The sequence below is a fragment of the Aythya ferina genome, assembly GCF_964211825.1.
Source record: "Aythya ferina genome assembly, chromosome: 1".
Classification (NCBI taxonomy): Eukaryota; Metazoa; Chordata; class Aves; order Anseriformes; family Anatidae; genus Aythya; species Aythya ferina.
Window position 1 is genome coordinate 5,537,017 of NC_140296.1, and position 19,055 is coordinate 5,556,071.

General features: G+C 37.5%; 1 protein-coding gene across 2 annotated transcripts in view; it reads right to left on the reverse strand.

Annotated features, from left to right (window-relative positions):
• TENM4 (teneurin transmembrane protein 4) overlaps positions 1-19,055 on the reverse strand; it is a 1,677,033-nt gene that overhangs the window by 1,611,829 nt on the left and 46,149 nt on the right. The gene's annotated exons all lie outside the window — the stretch shown is intronic.

Sequence of the window (19,055 nt, forward strand, 5' to 3'; positions counted from 1 at the left end):
CTCTGAATGCTCAAATGCTAAAAAGTATTAATAAAGTATGGTTTTTAACAAGACTTTAATAAATGCAAACACTTTCAAAACGTTAAAAAATTAGATCAGTTTTGTTTTGTGTAAATAATCTCTTATTCTAAGAAAAGAAACTGATCCTTAGGCTATTGTTTCATTACAGGTTTTATAAAACAAATATGTCTTGTTTAGTTTGCAACAACAACCTAAGTCATGTGGTGCTGCAATTTATACCTTCAGAGAGTACCATCTGGTGTTAAAAATACAATACTGCAAAGATATATCACCCTTTCTTAAAGAGATTAAATGGCTCTAGGATTTGTGATATTTTTCTGATTAAAGCTTTCAAATTTTTCCTGGTGTACTGATGATAACAACCTCCTCCTTCCTATTGCAAGCAAAATGATTTAATAGAAAAAGTGATATGTATGCACACAGTGCTGTTGTAAGGTCTTGGAGGAGTCTGATTAAAGCAGGAAGACATATCTATTTCAGGAAACATAAATCTATTTCTTGAATAGTCAAGAATAGGAGATCTTATTTCAGAGTTTTTAGACTTTTTTTTTTTTTTAATAACTCAACAGGAATATCTTATTTAAAAATAAATTTGTTAACAACACTTTGTTGAACTTACTCTGGTTTTATTGACTTCGGTTTCATCCTAGATCTCCCAGTGAGCCCATGACTTTGAAACATATACTGAACTCCAGATTTCCTTTTGTCTTCTCTTTTTCTCTTCATTGATGCTCAAATTACATATCCTAGCACTCCATGCAGGATGTTACTGTGGAGGAGTGCTATCAACTCCACTGATTAGGGGCACCCCAGGCCACTCTGGCAGGGACCATTTGGCTGCACAGAGCATGAACCCCACAACTCTATGGACTTAACCTGACAGCTGCTCTACTCACATGTTGGGAGTGATCACAGCAAGCAAAATAATTATGGAATGTTGCTTTCAGAATGTACTGTGCAAAGTTGTGCTCACACACCTCCAAGAGGTGATATCTTTTGTTTCTAAAATGGGGGTTTGTGTCATCAAACTTGCTAAGTCTGAGTAGGACAGCTTGCTACATGCAGTGCTCTCTGACAGCAGCACCACTGTAAGCTGTTTATCTGTGCCTTTCATTTAGCTGTGCTAAAGAAAATGAGGTAATATCAGTGCACATCTGTATAAATGTAATACACTGGACTATGGTCAGATTTTGGCCATTTAGGATAGCTTTTGGCTCAGGAGAAAGGGTTTCTCTGTCCACTGAAAACAGCATCATCATCCACCAAAACTTGTTGGTTTCTCTGTCCTGTCCCTTCAGACATTTTAAGACAAGCTATGCTGTTGTTCCTTACAGAATATGTATACAGGATGACATTCAACTTACTAACAATGGGTAATTTGCCTACCTATTTTTATCTCTCTTAGATAATTAGGATATCTAAGGGACTGAGAATGAAAAACACCTAGGGCTCTAGATCAGGTTGAGGTGTCTGTCATAGTAGCCTCTAACATTCTCACTAACTACCATTAGGCACCCAGTTTTTCCGTTTGCTACCTTTCTAGCTGGATATAACAGATGGCGTTATTTTTTGTCTATGTTATGCTTCTATTCTATTCCTGTCGATAAGCACACTTATGAATGAATTTCAGCATGTCAGCCTTGCAGAACACTTTGCTCGGAACATGACTAATGCAAATACATACTGATATACATTGGCTTTGTTTGTTCATTTATCTCAAAGCAATCATAGCGTGCTCAACTAACATGTACATACATAGCATATTAATAAACAACCTGCCACACATCAATCAAAATTTTAATATATTGTTCCTTCTCAGCTTTTTGTGTCTCCCACAAATCTGTTTCTTCACCTATGCTACAGACATGTCACAGAAATGCATTTAAAAGTGAAGTTAGTTTGTGAAAAATCTGTGTTTCTCTAAAGTCAGTTTACAACATGTAAAGATAAGTTATTTCCAATTCTTTGGACCTGCTCTGCAAGAAATCCTTTTGCTGTGCATTAAGGACCAATGCTATTTTGAAAGACAACTGTCCATTCAATAGTAAAACAATATTTTGTTTATGAACACACACCTTATATTTTATAAAATATTTAATTACATATTTTATTTCTTTTGCACTTAGCTGAGAAAACAGGTAGTTATACAGAACATACTTTCCCTAAAGGTCTGTGCTGAATAACCAAAGCTCCCGTTGTTGAAGTAAAGTAGGTAACACATTTGGCTTTCTGCCATTCATCTAAACATGATTGTGTTGCTACTGTACCTCCTACTTTCTCCTACTATTTCTTAGTACCTTTCCCAAGAGAGACCTACAACACAAAATATTATTGATCATTTCTTTTTTTTTTTTTCCCCTCTATATTTGTTTCACATATCTCTGTTCAGTGGGATTTTTCTTTTTTATTGTATTTTTGAGTCAAATGATGAGTCTTTCTTTTCTATGTAATTGCTGTTATATGTGGAAGTCAAGGATCCTACTATTCACCATCCATAATACTTATTTATATATATTTTTTTAAAGAAAGTTTAACATATATATATAGTTCTTGCTATAAAGGATTTATGTACAAGACTCTTATTCTTCCTTGAGATCTTGAAGGAAAATTCTAGCTGATTTGGTTTTGCTTCAGGTACTTTTGAAATGCTGTTTGACCATCTGGCATAACATCACCCCAAGAGTCAGGAGATATCTAAAGGGATTTAGCTAATCAACTGTAGATTTATAACTTTGACTTACCATATCTTTACAGTCTACACAGAGAAATGGGTAATACTCTGGTAAAATTAAATTTATCTCCTAAAAAAAATATTTCTCCATTACTGTGGAGATATACAAGAATAGGTGAGGAGGCTAACTTAGAGGCAGTTGCAACTTAAAATAAATCCCAACCCTTCTGCTTTTACTTTTGCCTTTAGCAACTTTCTTTGCTCCTGTACTTTCCCTCCAATCTTTTCAACCTCTTACCCTGTAGTTCTTAGCAGTTTCTGTTTCTGTACTTCCCATCCAACCTTTTCAACCTTTTAGACTGTTGTCTGTAGCACAGTTTCTACTCAATGTGGAGTCTCTGTTCCTCTGAGTTTTCAACTAATAGCACCCCATAAATATCTTATATGCCCTTAATTTGGCCATGCCTCGAGAAATATTATATTAATATATTTATAACTATTATTTCTTTGGCTTACTTTAATAAGTGTCCTATGATTCTTTGTTTGGTCTTCCTGTTAGAGAAAACTTTTCCCTGGTGATAAATAAATTCTGTACATCTTTCTGGATCAAGTCTATTCCACAGTCAGATTCTGTTTCAAGGGGCTAGATGATTTGGGATGTCTTCTTTGATTATTTTCTTCTTGTGGCATTAACAGGGTGCAGCTTCAGGCATGATTGGTTCCCGAGACCTTACTCTAAGAAAAATGGCAAAATAATAATAGAACTGCCTCTTATGTCATTTTTCCTCATCTCTTTCAAAATGTCATCCAAAACCATATGCTTTCCCCCCCTGACTATCCCTCTTAATTCTTCTCTATCATTTACCTTCTGACTAAATACTTAATTAATTCTGGGTACATTGTGTTTACATATTGTTGTGTTTCATGCTGCCGTCTGTCTCATTCTGCTGGATGAAGCACTTGGGGACAAGAACCTCTATCAGAATCCACTATTCAGAAAAAGGTTGTGTTGTGCTGGTGTGATATAAAACTTGTAAAATACAGTATTCTACACAAGTTACACACATACAAGGAAGACATAAGCATAGCCACTGATTATCAGAAAACAAAAATTCATATCAATAAGTTTATTGCTATGAAGAGCAGGAAACAAAACAACAATAACAAAAAAAAATACATCTCATGGACAGTTTTTCTGATCATTAATTAAAATAACTTCTCTAAAGAGCATTGTAAATATGACTGAACAGGTTGGAGGGCTCTAAATAAGCCTTCTTTCATTACTGACTTTTAACCTTTAATAATTTTGTCAAGTTTTTCCATGACGTGACACCAGTTCTTTCCTACCTTTTCAGATGCTTCTGCATTTCCAAATTTGCTCATGATTGCACTGTTGACCCTTAAAAAGAGCTGGATTATGGGAGTACATTAGCAGTTTATGTAAAGATGTGCTGTCATTCAGTCATATGAATTTCTAGTTCTTTAGGAAGTGATGTGTAATGAAATATGTGATGAGTTAATACTGCCAATGATACAGTTTAAATAATTCTCTCCATCTCCTTCATGCCCCATCTCTTTACCCTTATAAAAATGCAAAGAAGGAAAACCTTTTAGTGGGATATCATTCTGTCACCACTCCAAGGGAAGCTGTTTGACTGAAGGCTGATTCCTTTACAATCAGAAGTCTACCAGCCTGGTCTGAGACATCATGAGTGATGAACCATGTGGAGCGAGAGCTCCCCATGCTCAGGTTTCCAGAATATGGCTTAGTTTGGGAGAAACAGAGCAGGACTAAGCTTCGTAAAACCTGGATTCCTCTCTTGCCACTGGCAGGTAGTGCAAACTCAGGAAAGACACCTCATTTCTCATCATTTTTGCTACTATTCCCTTTAGATTGTAAATTCTTTTAAGCAGGTGGTAGTACTTTATAGCCTTTGATTCATGCACATTTGGATGATATTATAGGCAGTATGGTAATTCAAATGACATCCAGAAAGGGCACGTATATTTCATTTTTATTTTCTCTCTAAAATCTCAAAGCCTCAAGAGGTGGTTAAGTATTGTTTTTATTTGTTCAGATTGATAACTGCCATGCTCACATATTTCATTATAGAAAACTGACATGACAGTTAATTAGCACTGTGAACCTCTCCCAGCTTTTTCATCATTTAAAGCTATTTGTGTATTTGAGTTTCATACTTGGAACCTGGAGATATTTGCCTGAAATGTTTAGGAAACGGTGGGAAAATAATAATAATTTGTAACTAAATGTAAACAGGTTTAGTCTTATTCATCATTGGTGTCTGACTGTAGCTGTAGATAGGAGGAAAGAAATCAAGTCAGTGGGATGGGATGGAGTGTACAGATGGGCTAGAACAATGGCAGGCTGATGAACCTGCTCACAGCCCTCATGTAGTCATTAGGATGGGCCAAATAACATGCTTCAAATAAATAGAGCAGAGTCAGAGCAAAAGGTATGACTCTACCTTCCAAGAGAGAGGACTAAAGTCTGTCCACCTCATAGACTAAGTGATTTTAAGTAGTGCAGGACTGTTAATATATAATAAACATATATAATAAATACACTGGGGTGGGGTGATGGGGAAGGGTGGGGAGGAAAGGCAAATTCTGCTGTAAAATCTCAGGATCAAGAGAAGTTGTCTGAAGCAAAGAGACAGCCCTTTAGACACAAGCAGACAGCATTTGTGGCTGAGTTACCACGGCAGAGAAAAAACTGCTGTAGGGGATTAGGAAATGTGTAAATCAGAATGAAAGCCGGCAGCTTGAGGGACCAGAGATAACCGTGGCTTAAAATGTGAATAGCTAAACAGAAATCTTTCAGCCAGACCATGTTTGTTGGGCTCTCACAAGCTGCCTGTACTGGCATATTAAATAAGATCAGTGCACAGACCGATGCACGGACACATTATTATATGTATCCAGGTTTGTCTGTATATAAGGACATAGACTATCACCAGCATGTTCAGAGAAATTATTACTGTTTTTAATGGTGATCTGAAAAAGAATTAGAAAATCAGAATTTTCAAATATTAAAACCAGCAAGCATTAGTCAGCTTTATGGAAAAATTGGGATTATTCAATACAACAAACATCACTATTTTAATCTACATGAACTGAAGAAAGTCCTAGAGCTAACATTAAAGTATACACAATTCATCTTTGCCAAAAAAAAAAGTAATAATAATTAGGTTGTGGAAGGCAATGGCTGTGGAAAGAATACATTTTCCTGGTATCTAAGAAACTAATATGGTTTCCTTCTCTACTGCTAGAGAAAACAGAGCTAATGCATTTCTTGGAAATATGAACAGGATTTGACACAAAGATATTTTATTGTTGTAAACAGTAATACTAAGGGAAACTTTGTCAACCAAGCTGTTCACGGAATTATTTTAATCTGATAGAAAAAATACTTTTCCCTTTGCATGCTGAAGTCTCTTAGATATGGTTTTGTGGCAGCTTGGCTGAACACAAAAAAGGGATGTTACAAATCCTTCTGTGAGGTGATGACTTTTCTTTGTCTGTGTTTTCCAATACAAACTAGAAAGTTAAGAATGTTTAGTTCTTATTATCTTCATAACAGATAAAATATACTGCTCTGTTTGTTGCTGTCCCCAGTAGCTAAAGAATACTAGAGTGTGGAGGCTGTACAGACCTCTTGTTTGGTGAACAGGGACAGGACCTGAGGTAATGCCATAAAGCTGTCAAGAAAGAGTCAGGCTGGATGTTAGAAAAAGTTTTTTCACTAAGAGGGTTGGGCACTGGAACATGCTCCCCAGGACAGTGGTCATGGCACCGAGCTTCTGGAGTTCAATAAATATTTGGACAACACTTTCAGACATAGGGTCTGATTTTTGGGTGGTGCTGTGTGGAGCCAGGAGTTGGACTCAGTGATCCTTGTGGGTCCCTTCCAGCTCAGGATATTCTGTGATTCTGTGAACTGACACTGTTGAGCCACTATTTTATTGCTAAGTATTAGTGGTCTGTAACCACTAATCATAGCAACATAACCATAAGGTGTTAGGTTTTTTTCTGCTACAGTGCCATTTGTAAAAATGAATTTTCTTCCCTTCCCAATTTTTGTTTTGGGCCAGGTAGCCTCCTCCAATATATAAACATGCTTCCATTTAGTTTAGTGGACTTCCATCAAATGCAGTCATCAGAGAATCTAGCTATGTATTCTGCTTTCATTTAATCTGGCTATTCAGTCTGTTTTTCACTGACTCCATCTTCCCTTATGTAGAGTTCTAGTATTATGGTTAAGCATTTCCAGCTTGCTCTCTTGGAACCTTTGATGATTTCTCAAAGCCTTAATTATCTGACTCCTTGACAGTGATAGGTATAGAATTTTATGATTAACATTCCTACAAATGTTAAATGATGGTGTGAGATCCAGTAATTCACTATTCAAACAGATTTCAATAGTCAATTGTCCAATAAAGGTGTGGGAGTACATTCATCCTGGAATATGGTCTATAAATATTGAATTACCTGTGTGCATAACAGAAGACTAAAACCATTAGAGAACTATAAATGTAAAGCTCTTTACTCATAAGTTTAAGACTAAAAATCTTTGTGAGAAAACAAAAAGAACTGGGATGATAGTATGCATTTCAAAAAGTTTTAAGATAAACTAGGATATGCTAATTGTATCTAAGAGTATTTCCCTGATTAAGGTTGCTTCCATGCAGCAAAAAGTCTTTCAAGTATGTCTTTCTAACAATTCCATCAGACTATTTAACAACTTTTCTACACAAAGTGAAAGTATAGTCCAAGAAAAGTTCTTTGCTTTTCCTAAGGTCTCCTTGGGATCATACCAAAGCAAATTTTCTTTAGCTTCCCTTTGGATATGAGCAGCAAAGTACTCTTTTTTTTTTTTCTCTTCTCTTCTCTTTTGTTTTGTTTTGTTTAACTGCATGCAATCTGTTCCTTTTATATGACCCTTCATTGGAAACAACCTTTTTATTAAATAAGTTGGAAGTTAATTGCAGTCATTATAATCTCCTTAGATTCTTAATAGTTTAATTTATGTTTGTGCGTGCAGCTGTCGGAATTGACTGAAAAAGTGCAAAGCCACATGGCCTTACACAGCACTCTCTTGATTAAGAACTGATGTCTCCTAAAGTAACTATAATGGATGAAGCTAGGGGCATCTACAGAGAAAAGGCCATATGCCTGAGATGTAGGCAATGCTCTACAGACATGAGAAAGGTTTCTAAAGTAATGAAGGAACAGCTTTATTGGCAAGTAATTACTTAAGAGAGATGAAAACAAATTCATGTTACTGAAGCAACTCAGTCACTTGTGCAACTAAGTAGCTGTAGCAGACATGCCATCCTTGCTTAAATGGTTTAGCAGGAAGGAGGGGAAAAAAAAAAAAAAAAAAAAAAAGTGTCCTTTTTACAGTGACAAATATCTATGAAACATACAAAGATAAAAGAAAAAAATAGAAAGCAGCATATGCACTGTAATTAAGAAAAGTTGTGCTGTAAGTAAGCCAAATTCTACCCTTAGTGACAGTCATGAATCTCCTTTGGAAGTTAGCCAATATTACATTTTCTATGCTTCAAACCTATATGTCCTGTCTCAGTTTGCAGTACTGCTTAGTTGTACTACCTTTTCCCAAAATGTTTGTGGTCCTAAATAAAAGTTTTCTTGGACCTGTCATTCTGGACTCTGCTTTCTACTGCCTCCCTGTTATCCAATATCTTGCCTTTTATTGGCAGGCTCTCCAGATTTCTTTGCCTTTTCACCCACTTGAGATCCATAAAAAATGAATTCTCATTTATTACAATGGGTTTAATAGGATTTTCTTGAACACCTTGAGGCCTAAGAGCTATTGAAATAAAAGTGAGTCAAGTAATTGATGACCTTAAGAACTATGGGTTCTCTTACACAGAGAAGATCTGGATTAAAACAATTGCTTGACTCATTCTGTCTTCCCACAGCTATCTTTAGTGTTCCTTTCATATTTGCTCATAGCATAAACTGCTAGGATCTCCTTCAGTCATCATAAGTGACCTTCTTGCAAAACGTGCTTCTCTGTGATCGTAATGTCACCTTTATGTTGCTTATGACTGAAAATGGAATGGTTAAAAAGTCAATAAAAATAATGGTCTATAAGACTCTGAAAAACACACTGTGTGTATATCCACAGGACTGTAACTACTCTCATCTGAGGTGACAAGGGAAAGGGAGAATAAAGACAAAGCAGTGAAATTAGATGTCCCTATTCCACATTAGCTCAAAACAGTTTATTCATTTGTATGCCAAACTCATTAGCTCTTCATTCTTTTCATATTGCTTCTGATTTTCACCACTGCCCCTCAGGATTCATCACTTGCTCAAAGACCTTGCATTCTGAAATAGTGGCCACAGGTACACTCTGACTACAGTTTAAAGTACTATTTTGTCTAAATCTGTTCAATTTCTCCTCACTCTCTTCTTGCGTCTTTCAAAGTGAGTTTCTCACTTTCTGTTTTCACTCTTCCTGTAACTCCACCATCCTTTCTCTTTTAACTGATATACAAGTTTGGTGCAATTTGTGATATCTCTCTCTTGTCCCTATGCTGATGCTGTCATTAACTCCTTGTGCTTTTCTTTCTCCTTTCCCCCTCCCACATTTACTTCCAAAATGCATATGTTCCAACTGTTAATCCTTGAGCATTTTCAGCTATGAAATCTGTGATAACATTGTGAGATCTGACAACATCATGTGCCTATGGATTTATGCTAAAAACCCAATGTGGTTCAGCATATCTTTGCTTTCAGCCAGAAATTCTACAATACTTGGCCATGTTCTCTTTCAATATTTACCACTAAAAATATTTGGGCTTGTAACTGTCAAAGTGTTTGCACTGTAAATGTGTAACAAGCCTCTACATCTGAACCTAAAATCAGTGTGAAGTATTAAAGGATAGAAGGAAAGGTAGCTTGATATAGCAAGAGTGTAAGTGTTGATGAGCAGTCATCAAATTACTTCATCTTGGCAGGAAGGGTATTACAAGGTGATACTTAAGTGCTCCACTAACATGAATGTACATAATTCCACTTCCTACTCCGTTTACTTATGTGCTTCTTCAGTCTCCTCCCTTCCTTGTATCATGGTGCTACTGATGGTGGGTGTAGATGCTCAGTCATCCTTAACTCCCGTTAAAATCACAAATCTCTGAAAATCTTTATATCAGTTGAGAATTTCTAAATTTCTGCTTACGGGTACACTTTGCCTATATACAGGAGGGCTATGAAGATTTCCCAGACAGCAGATGGATTTGCCAAATTAAATCTTTCAAGTATGGATTATTATTTTGATGTTTTGAATAAGTATATTCTCTTAAGGTTCTATAGGACTCCACAAAACCACAATAACGTATGTTCTTCTTATGATTCCTGTGTTAATTAAACATTTCCAACTCAATGAATGAGTACTATATAATCTCTCTAGATAATTGAGCTCTGCATCCTTAATTGCTGTGCCATAGGTCAAGCAGATGATAACGTATTTGCTCTAGTGGAAATAAAGAATTTACTACTTGTTCTAAGCATTCAGTTCCTCTTCATACACGAGTGTAAAAATCTCCACAGTATTAAAACAGTATAATTAGATAATTGTTATATTCAAAGCTATTTGCCTCAGATTAAATAAAATCCTAAATAATTTTAGTTTCTGCCCCTGCTAATTAGCAATTTTTTGTGTGTTTCATTTAAACATAATGCTAGGACCAATTCAGTATTTTCACCTCTGGGATTCCATTTGTTATGTACTGGTTCCTTAGAGACCTAAAGCAATTAAAATTAAATTGAATTTATAGCTTAATCCTTCCCTGAGAACTGCAGGACAAAAATTATTAGAGCTTTCCAGAGATTTTCTTTTTTTAGAACAATCCTATTCACTGACTCAAATGAAACTCAGCCTACTTGCACCAGCGCTACATTCAACTATCTCAGAATAAATAATTGTTTTTCTGATTTCTTGTCAGCTTTGCGGAAATCAGCAATAGCCTTGCAGTACTTCATGTTTCAATACTGTCTTTAAAGAATAAAATGAGAACAATTATGTTATATATATGTATACTCCTTCTATACATGCATAAAGTGGACCTTACCTTGATCAGTCATAACCTTGTACAGATTAGAGTATCCAAGCTAAATTTTTAGGATTAAAAATGTGTTGTTTTTATTTCCTCTGTTGCTGTACAGTAGATGAAAGTGCAAAGAGGATAAAATTCACATGACACACCATGCTGTCAGCCATCTTGGACTACCCTTACAATCAACTCAGAAGCAAAAAGCAAATTAAGACACAATTCATCTAGCCCAAGTTAGATGCCAACATCAGGATGAGGTGAATCATGGCCTGGCAGAAATACCTGCTTTGGAGCCCAAGATCAGCAGATCTACTGAATATGTCTGTATTTGGCAAAATTGATGTCATTCATAAACTTTAAAACTGCAACATATGAAGGTGGAAATGTTATTTTTCTTCTTGCTCTATCTGTAGATTCCATCTGCGCAACATAGAAACAAGGCATGGAGCATGTCCATGTTACACAGGCTCTTGAGCAGAAATAAAAAAATATATATATAATAAAAATAAAGATATGTATGTGAGTGACTGTCCCAGTCTGAGGGTCTAACTCTCTCTTACGTAGGCACTAAAATAGGCTTTAATAAATGCTATAATGAAACACTTACAGAAAAGGATATACTGTTTAAGGTGTTACCTATCCTTCAGAGGGAATTATTAAAATCATTTTGAAATAGTAGGAGGAGGATAGGAGTTGATCACACTGAATTATGCATTAAAAGTTAAGCAATGCAAGGAAGTTATATGGAAAATGAATATCTGAAAAAGTCTATGAATCATATGACAAAAAATAAAATGTCTGTCTTTTAATCATAACAGGAGGAAAATGAGTCCTTACAGTAGCCTAAATTCCTTACTAACTTGGGAGAACAAAGCAAAGAGAAAGTAGAAGCATTATTTTTATTGTGTGAGTCTGATATTTTCATATTAGTCAGTAAAGTGGATAAGGATTTCATGCAAGTTGAATAATTCCGTTTTGTTTCAGTATTTGCTAAAGAAAATGATAAATTATATCTACTGATGTTATATGCTATAAAACTGGTTTTACAGATAACTAGGAACTATTTTTTCTTCTAAGAATTTAAGCTGCAATATAAGTTTATTTAGGTAAACTAGAAGAAAAGCAATTTTATATTCATATTTTTAAAGGATCAGATGGTATGATTTGAACAATTACAGGCTGACTAGCATAACACTGTTTCTAAAAAAAGGAAGCGACTAGGAGAGAAATCTTATCTAGTCAATGTCAGCCTACATAATGTGATAGAAAGTAAATCATTAAACAATTGTCATAGGGCTTTAGTGATCTAACATACTTAGATTCTCTGCTGGGTTTAGCTACACAAAAAAAAAAAAAAAAAAAAAAAAAAAAAAAAAAAAGAGCACACATCCTTTTGTATGATTGCAATGGCATTAAATAGAAGAATACTTAAAACTCAATTAATGATTAATAAAGAGGAAATTTGATTAGATGCATTCCTGTGTATGACCTGGCAGAACATAGTGTAGGCTGTGATCCTGATAACATAGGTCACACCAAGCTGAATGTAATTCTTTTCACAAAGTTTCAGCTTCACCTATTTTACTATGAACAAATATACAGAACATCCACTCTAAAATCACCCTGTATGTTCTCTGAAGACTGGATAGGTCTCCTGAGCTTTTAAAAATACAAATCTTATTAGCTTATATGTCAAAATTATTTTTAAGAGCCAGGTCTTTAATGAACAGCTTTCCTGTGTCAAACAATCTTGTCCTCAACTGCTTTAGGCTAATTTGGTGGAGCAAAGAATCGTGAATAAGATTTCAGAAGATGACAGATATCTACAATATATTTGTTAGATGAAAGTTTTTTTATTTTCATTTTCTTTCATCACTGTTGATTTTCTCCTTCAATAGAGGCTAAGAATTTGTCTTAAAAATAAATAAATAAATAAATAAAAAGAAAGAAGGAAAAAAAAAAAAAAAAGAAGAGAAAAAAATAAATAAAAAAAAAAAAAAAACAAAGAAAAAGAGGAGGTTTTCTCTGAAAATGTCTGCCATCCTCCATTGTTCTCACTGTCCTGAATCCATTGGCAATAAATTTGGCTTCCTTCTTGATTTAAGCCACTTCTGCATTTTCCTCTGCTGCTTAAAATCAGCAGTCACCATGTTCTCTGAGGCAAGTTGATTTCATTCCTGCTGGTTGCATTTGAAAGTAAAAGATTGCTTTTCTAGAAACTGTTTCTGTTCATGTTCCCAGTCAGAATAATGGATGAGAGCTGCTGTTTTACCCAGACCAAAGCCTCAAAAGCCACTTATGCTTGCTTGCTGTATGTATAAATAATAACACTCAATTTAAAGAAGGCCCTGTGTGAGCTTTTTACTAGTCACCAAATACAATGTTAATGCTCCTGAAGTAGTAGGAAGTTGTACTACTCAAGGAAAAAAAAAAAAAAAAAAAAAAAAAAAAAAAGTCACATGTATTTATATCAAAACAACAGCAAATTTAAGTGCTGGAGCACATACATTTATTATTTTTTTTTAACTCATGTCCCTTCCTCAGTTGTGTCTGTCTTGCTTTCCATGATTTAGTTCAGTTTCCAAATCATTATGCAGATTCTGACCTAATTAATGCAAGGAATCATAAAGACCACAAATCCAGGAATTCTGTTTGCAGTTTGGCCAGTTTACCCCATGACATACTAATTCTTCCATGCCTAGTGTAGTTGAGATAGTCCTCTGAACCACTTTGATTAATATTTTTAAGGCTTCATGATCAAAATCAAGGGTCTGCACAAAACTGCACAAAATCTCATCAACTATAAGTCTCACATGGTTAGGTCAAGCAACTTTCTATAGACCATATCCATTGAAGTGTCACATACCTAAAATTTCATTTTTGCAGCTTTAACTGTTATCCAAAGGCTGTTACCCAGATTCCACCTGGTGGTTGACTCTTATGGATTACAGCCATTACTGTTGAATGAGGCATTAAGGCTAAGACTTAGACATGGGGTGTCATGGGTTTAATGGGAATTGTTTATCTTCATCAAGGTAGATATGCAGCTTTCCACTAAATAATGCAGCTGGCCGCCAAAAATAAGTAAATTAATTTTTACCAATGGATCAAATAGGAGATTCAGCTTGACTGATCTTTATTTTATTTTTTTATCATTTCTGTTTCCAGTTGTACTTCATTATACACAAGACATCTTACTTCTATCTAGACGAATGATGATATGCAAGATAAATTAATTTGTCCCTATTAGGCACAACAAGGGCTGTCAGGGCAGGGGTCTCACTATCAAGGGCCCAGCCCAGCCCCTGGAGAGGCAGTAGGGCATATTTGGAGATGGTGGCCAGGTCCAACCAAGAGCCCAGGCAAGTTTGTTGAGACAAGACAAGTCCAAGACGAAGCTGTGAAGACAATCCAATAGTTGGAGTCTGTATCAGCTGGGTCCTTGGCCAGGTATGGGCATGGCTGTGACATATCTGGATACAAGCATACCTACAACACTGAGCTGATATGGGTCAGCTGGGCCATGGTCAGGGGTTGTGAGCGGAGGCCCAGGTAAGACTGATCAGGGCAAGTAAGGGCTATTTGTGCCCCCTAGTGGATGTACTCTGAGTGATGAATCCTGTACTTGAGTTTGTCTTGACTACTTCCTTATGGCTTTCTTTGAATGCTGGAGTTGCTTTGGAATGCTTTGTATTCTTCAGACAGCAAGTTCTTTGAAACTACCCATCACTAATAGTTAAGGAAATCCTTGAACAGCAGCAGCATCAGGCCTCAGCACTAACGTTGGGCTTGTTTAACTTGAAGAAGACAAGATCAGAGAGGACCTAACAGCAACCCTGTGGTACCAAAGATAAGGTTCCTGAGAAGGCAAAACCAGGAGAAGATAAATAAGTCCTAAATTAAAACAGAAACGTTCTGTTTATAAAGAATTTATTTATTTATTTATTCATTTATTCATTTACTATTAAGTATTGACACTGTTGCCCAGAGAAGGTGCAGGATCTCCATCTCTGGATATTTTCAAGTCCCAGTGAGGTAAAGCTTTGTGCATCCAGGTCTTGACCCTGCTGAAGGCAGGAGGCTCTGATAGAGATTTCCTAAGGTCCATTTAAACCTGAGTGGTTTAAATTCTACACCTTTTACACAGATAAATACTAGTTTATTCTGTTCTAGTTCCATAAGATTCACCTCTGAAATAGTTTTAATTGTACATTTTTTGCTCCTTTGCACTAGTGCTCTCCAGATACCAATTCAAAATATTAAAATTAAAATAGTTTAGGGGAACAAAATCAAGCAAACAAAAAATGTACAGAGATTCATAACAAAGTGAGAACTACTATAAGGAGAACTATGTTGAATAACATTTTCTTTTAAGTGTCCTTAACAAGCAAGGAATGAAAACAAGGTCCACAGAGGAAACCACAGAATCACAGTTTCACAGAATCACAAAATGGCTGAGGTTGGAAGGGACTTCTGAAGATAATCCAGTCCAACCCTTCTGCCAAGCAGTATCACTTAAAGCAAGTTTCACAGAATGACATCCAGATGTTTTGAGTATCTCCAGATATCATCCAGGGTTTTGAGTATCTTCAGAGAAGGAGACTCCACAACCTCTCTGGGAAACCTGTTCCAGTGTTTTGTCACCCTCACAGTAAAGAAGTGCCCCCTCATATTTAGCCAGAACCTCCCGTGCTTCAGTTTGTGCCTGTTGCCTCTCATCATATCTCTGGGCACAACTGAAGAGAGACTGGCTCCGTCCCCTTGACATGCTCCCCTCAGATATTTTTATACCCATTGATGAGGTCTACCCTCATTCTTTTCCAAGCTAAACAGGCCCAGTTCTCTCAGCCTGTCCTTGTACAACAGGTGCACCAGCCCTCTAATAATCTTCATAGGCCTCATCTGGACTCACTCCAGTAGTTCTGTGTCCCTCTTGCACTGGAGAGCCCAGAACTGGACACAGTACTCCACGTGTGGCCTCACCAGGGTTGAGTCGAGGGGGAGGATCACCTCCCTTGACCTGTTGGCAACACTCTTCTGAATGCAGCCCAGGATGCCGTTGGCCTTCTTGGCCACAAGGACTCATTGCTGACTCATGGCCAGCCTGCTGTCCACCAGGACTCCCAGGTCCTTCTCTGCAGAGCTGCTCTCCAGCAGGTCAACCCCCATCCTGTATTGGTACTTGGGGTTATTCCTCCATAGGTGCAGGACCCAAAGGCAGTACACTTGAAGTTGTTGAACTTCATGAGGTTCCTCTTGGCACAACCCTTCAGCGTGCTGAGGTCCCCCTGAATGAAAGCGCAACCCTCTGGGGTATCAGCCACTCCTCCCAGCCTTGTGTCAACACGAAGACAACACATTCCTCTTGGAATCAGACCCATACTCAACAGATACAATAGTAAGGCTCTACTCCTAATATGGTCATGAATTTGTTTAACAGATTTGAATCAGAACTCAACCCAAACACTATCATTAGTTAAACTGGTTTATTTCCATTTCATTGCATGTGAAGTACCACGTGATGTCCAGGTGTTCACAACATTATCTCAAACAAAGTTGCAAATTGACCAATGTTGGTGATATCTACAAAACAGACAAATGTCAGGAAGAACACGATGATACCTTCTACTATATATTGTTCCAGCCATCACACAACATACTCCTTAATTACAATGGATTTACACTATAACTAACAAACTAGTCAACACAAATCATCATATGATTAAAAATTCTGATTTGTGAATGAAGATCTGAGGTGGATGGGAGATGCTGCTAATACGGGTATGGAGCTTTGTCTTCTGGATTTCTTTCCAGCTATTCTAGCATAATCCAGGCTGCAAAATCCTTTTTATAAAGTCAATAAATCCAAGTCTCTCTCTTTCTTCCTATCACTTCTCTCTGTCCCTCACAATCTATTAATCTGTTCTGGTTTATTTACATTGCAAATTATTTATTGAGTGAAAACAGCAAGGAGAATGAGCAATCCTTGCCTGTAGGGCTTGACAGTGTTCCTATGAGTGATGCATGAGCAGGCAGGAGGTTTCTGAAGAGTGGATGGCATATCAAAGATTTCTTTTCTCTGCAGTAAAATAGCACTCATTATCAAAGGACATGAAACGAGGACTGCTTCCCATTTGTGCTGTTAAGCACAAGAATCCAACCAGTTACTCTATTCATTTTTTTTCAAGATTAAAGGGAAATATAATAATATAAAAAGCTGTCAATGTGTATTCTTTCATGAAGAATTGATTATGGGCACATTTTAGAAAGACTTTTATGGATGACCTTGTGTTTTGGTCACTGTACAATTTGTTAAGATTTAAAAATGGTAAAGTAACACATTCAAGAACTCAGCATTAACTTTGTGTTAGAACCGTGTGTGGATATCTTTGTAAAGCAATGTTTTAAGACTGAAGTAGTCATCAAGGAGGATGTATATCTTTACTTAATGTTACTTTCAGAACTCCACATAAAGTAATGCAACCTTGTATTTTGATAAGTACATGTACAAGCAAGAAGCAGATCTGAGTTTTGTATGAACATAGCACGCAATTCCAGAGCTTTCCCTGAATCTATCATGATAGCTTTTGTGCCATTTTGTGCCATGCAGTTTATCGTAGAATCACAGAATCATAGAATATCCTGAGCTGGAAGGAAACCATAAGGATCATCAAGTCCAACTCCTGGTACCACACAAGTCTACCCAAAAGTTTAGACCATATGACTAAGTGCACAGTCCAATTGCTTCTTAAACTCAGACAGGCTTGGTGAAGTGACTACTTCACTGGGGAGCCTGTTCCAGTGTGCAACCACCCTCACAGTGAAGAATCTCTTCCTGATGTCAAGCCTAAACTTCCTCTGCCTCAGCTTAACACCATTCCTGTGGGTCCTATCACTGGTGTTTACAGAGAATAGGTCACCTGCTTCTCCTCTCCCCCTTGCGAGGAAGTTGTACACTGTGATGAGGTCCCCCCTCAGCCTCCTCTTCTCCAGGCTGAATAGGCCTGGTGACCTCAGCCACTCCTCATATGTCTTCCCCTCTAGGCCTTTCACCATGTTCGTTGCCCTCCTCTGGACAATCTCTAACAGTTTAATATCCTTTTTGTACTGTAGTGCCTAGAACTGCACACAGTACTTGAGGTGAGGCCGCACCAGCGCAGAGTAGAGCGGGACAATCACCTCCCTGGACTGACTAGCAATGCCGTGCTTCATACATCCCAGGATACGGTTGGCCCTCCTGGCTGGCAGGGTACTCTGCTGGCTCATTCCACTTGCTGCCAACCACAACCCCCAGATCCCTCTCTGCAGGGCTGCTCTCCAGCGTCTCGTCACCCAGTCTGTACATAAAGCCAGGGTTGCCCCATCCTAGGTGCAGGATCTGGCACTTGTTTTTGTTAAACTTCATGCGGTTGGTGATCACCGAGCTCTCTAATCTGTCCAGGTCTCTCTGCAAGGCCTTTCCGCCCTCATCCAAGTCCACAACTCCTCCAAGCTTGGTGTCGTCAGCAAATTTGCTCAGAACACCTTCTAGTCCCACATCCAAATCATTTATAAAAACATTGAAGAGGACTGACTCTAAAATAGAGCCTTGAGGGACCCCACTAGTGACCATCTGCCAGCCAGATGTGGCCCCATTTACCACAACCCTTTGAGCCCTGCCCATCAGCCAATCGCTCACTTTTTTTCACACTATGCAAAAATTGCACACTATGATGTTTTTGTTAAGTTGTATGCTGGACATTTTGTCCAGTAGGATCCTATGGGAAACCATGTCAAAAGCTTTGCTCAGGTCCAAAAAGATCACATCAGCTGGTTTTCTTTGATCGACTAGATGGGTGACCTTACCATAAAAGGAAATTAAATTTGTTAGGCAGGACCTACCCCTCATGATCCCATGTTGGCTGGGACCAATGACTGCTTTGTCCCCAAGGTGCACTTCAATAACTTCAAGAATCATCTTCTCCATAATTTTACCAGGCACTGATGTGAGACTGACAGGCCTGTAATTGCTCGGGTCTTCTTTCTTACCCTTCTAGAAAATTGGCACAACATTTGTCAGCTTCTAGTCTACTGGGACCTCTACAGATTCCCAAGATCATTGAAAAATAATTGAGAGAGGTCCCACGATGACATCAGCCAGCTCTTTAAGCACCCTGGGATGAATCCCATCAGGACCCATGGACTTGTATGCATCCAGGCGGAGCAGCAAATCCCGCACACATTCAGGGTTGGTTGGGAGTTTGTCATTCCCACCGTTA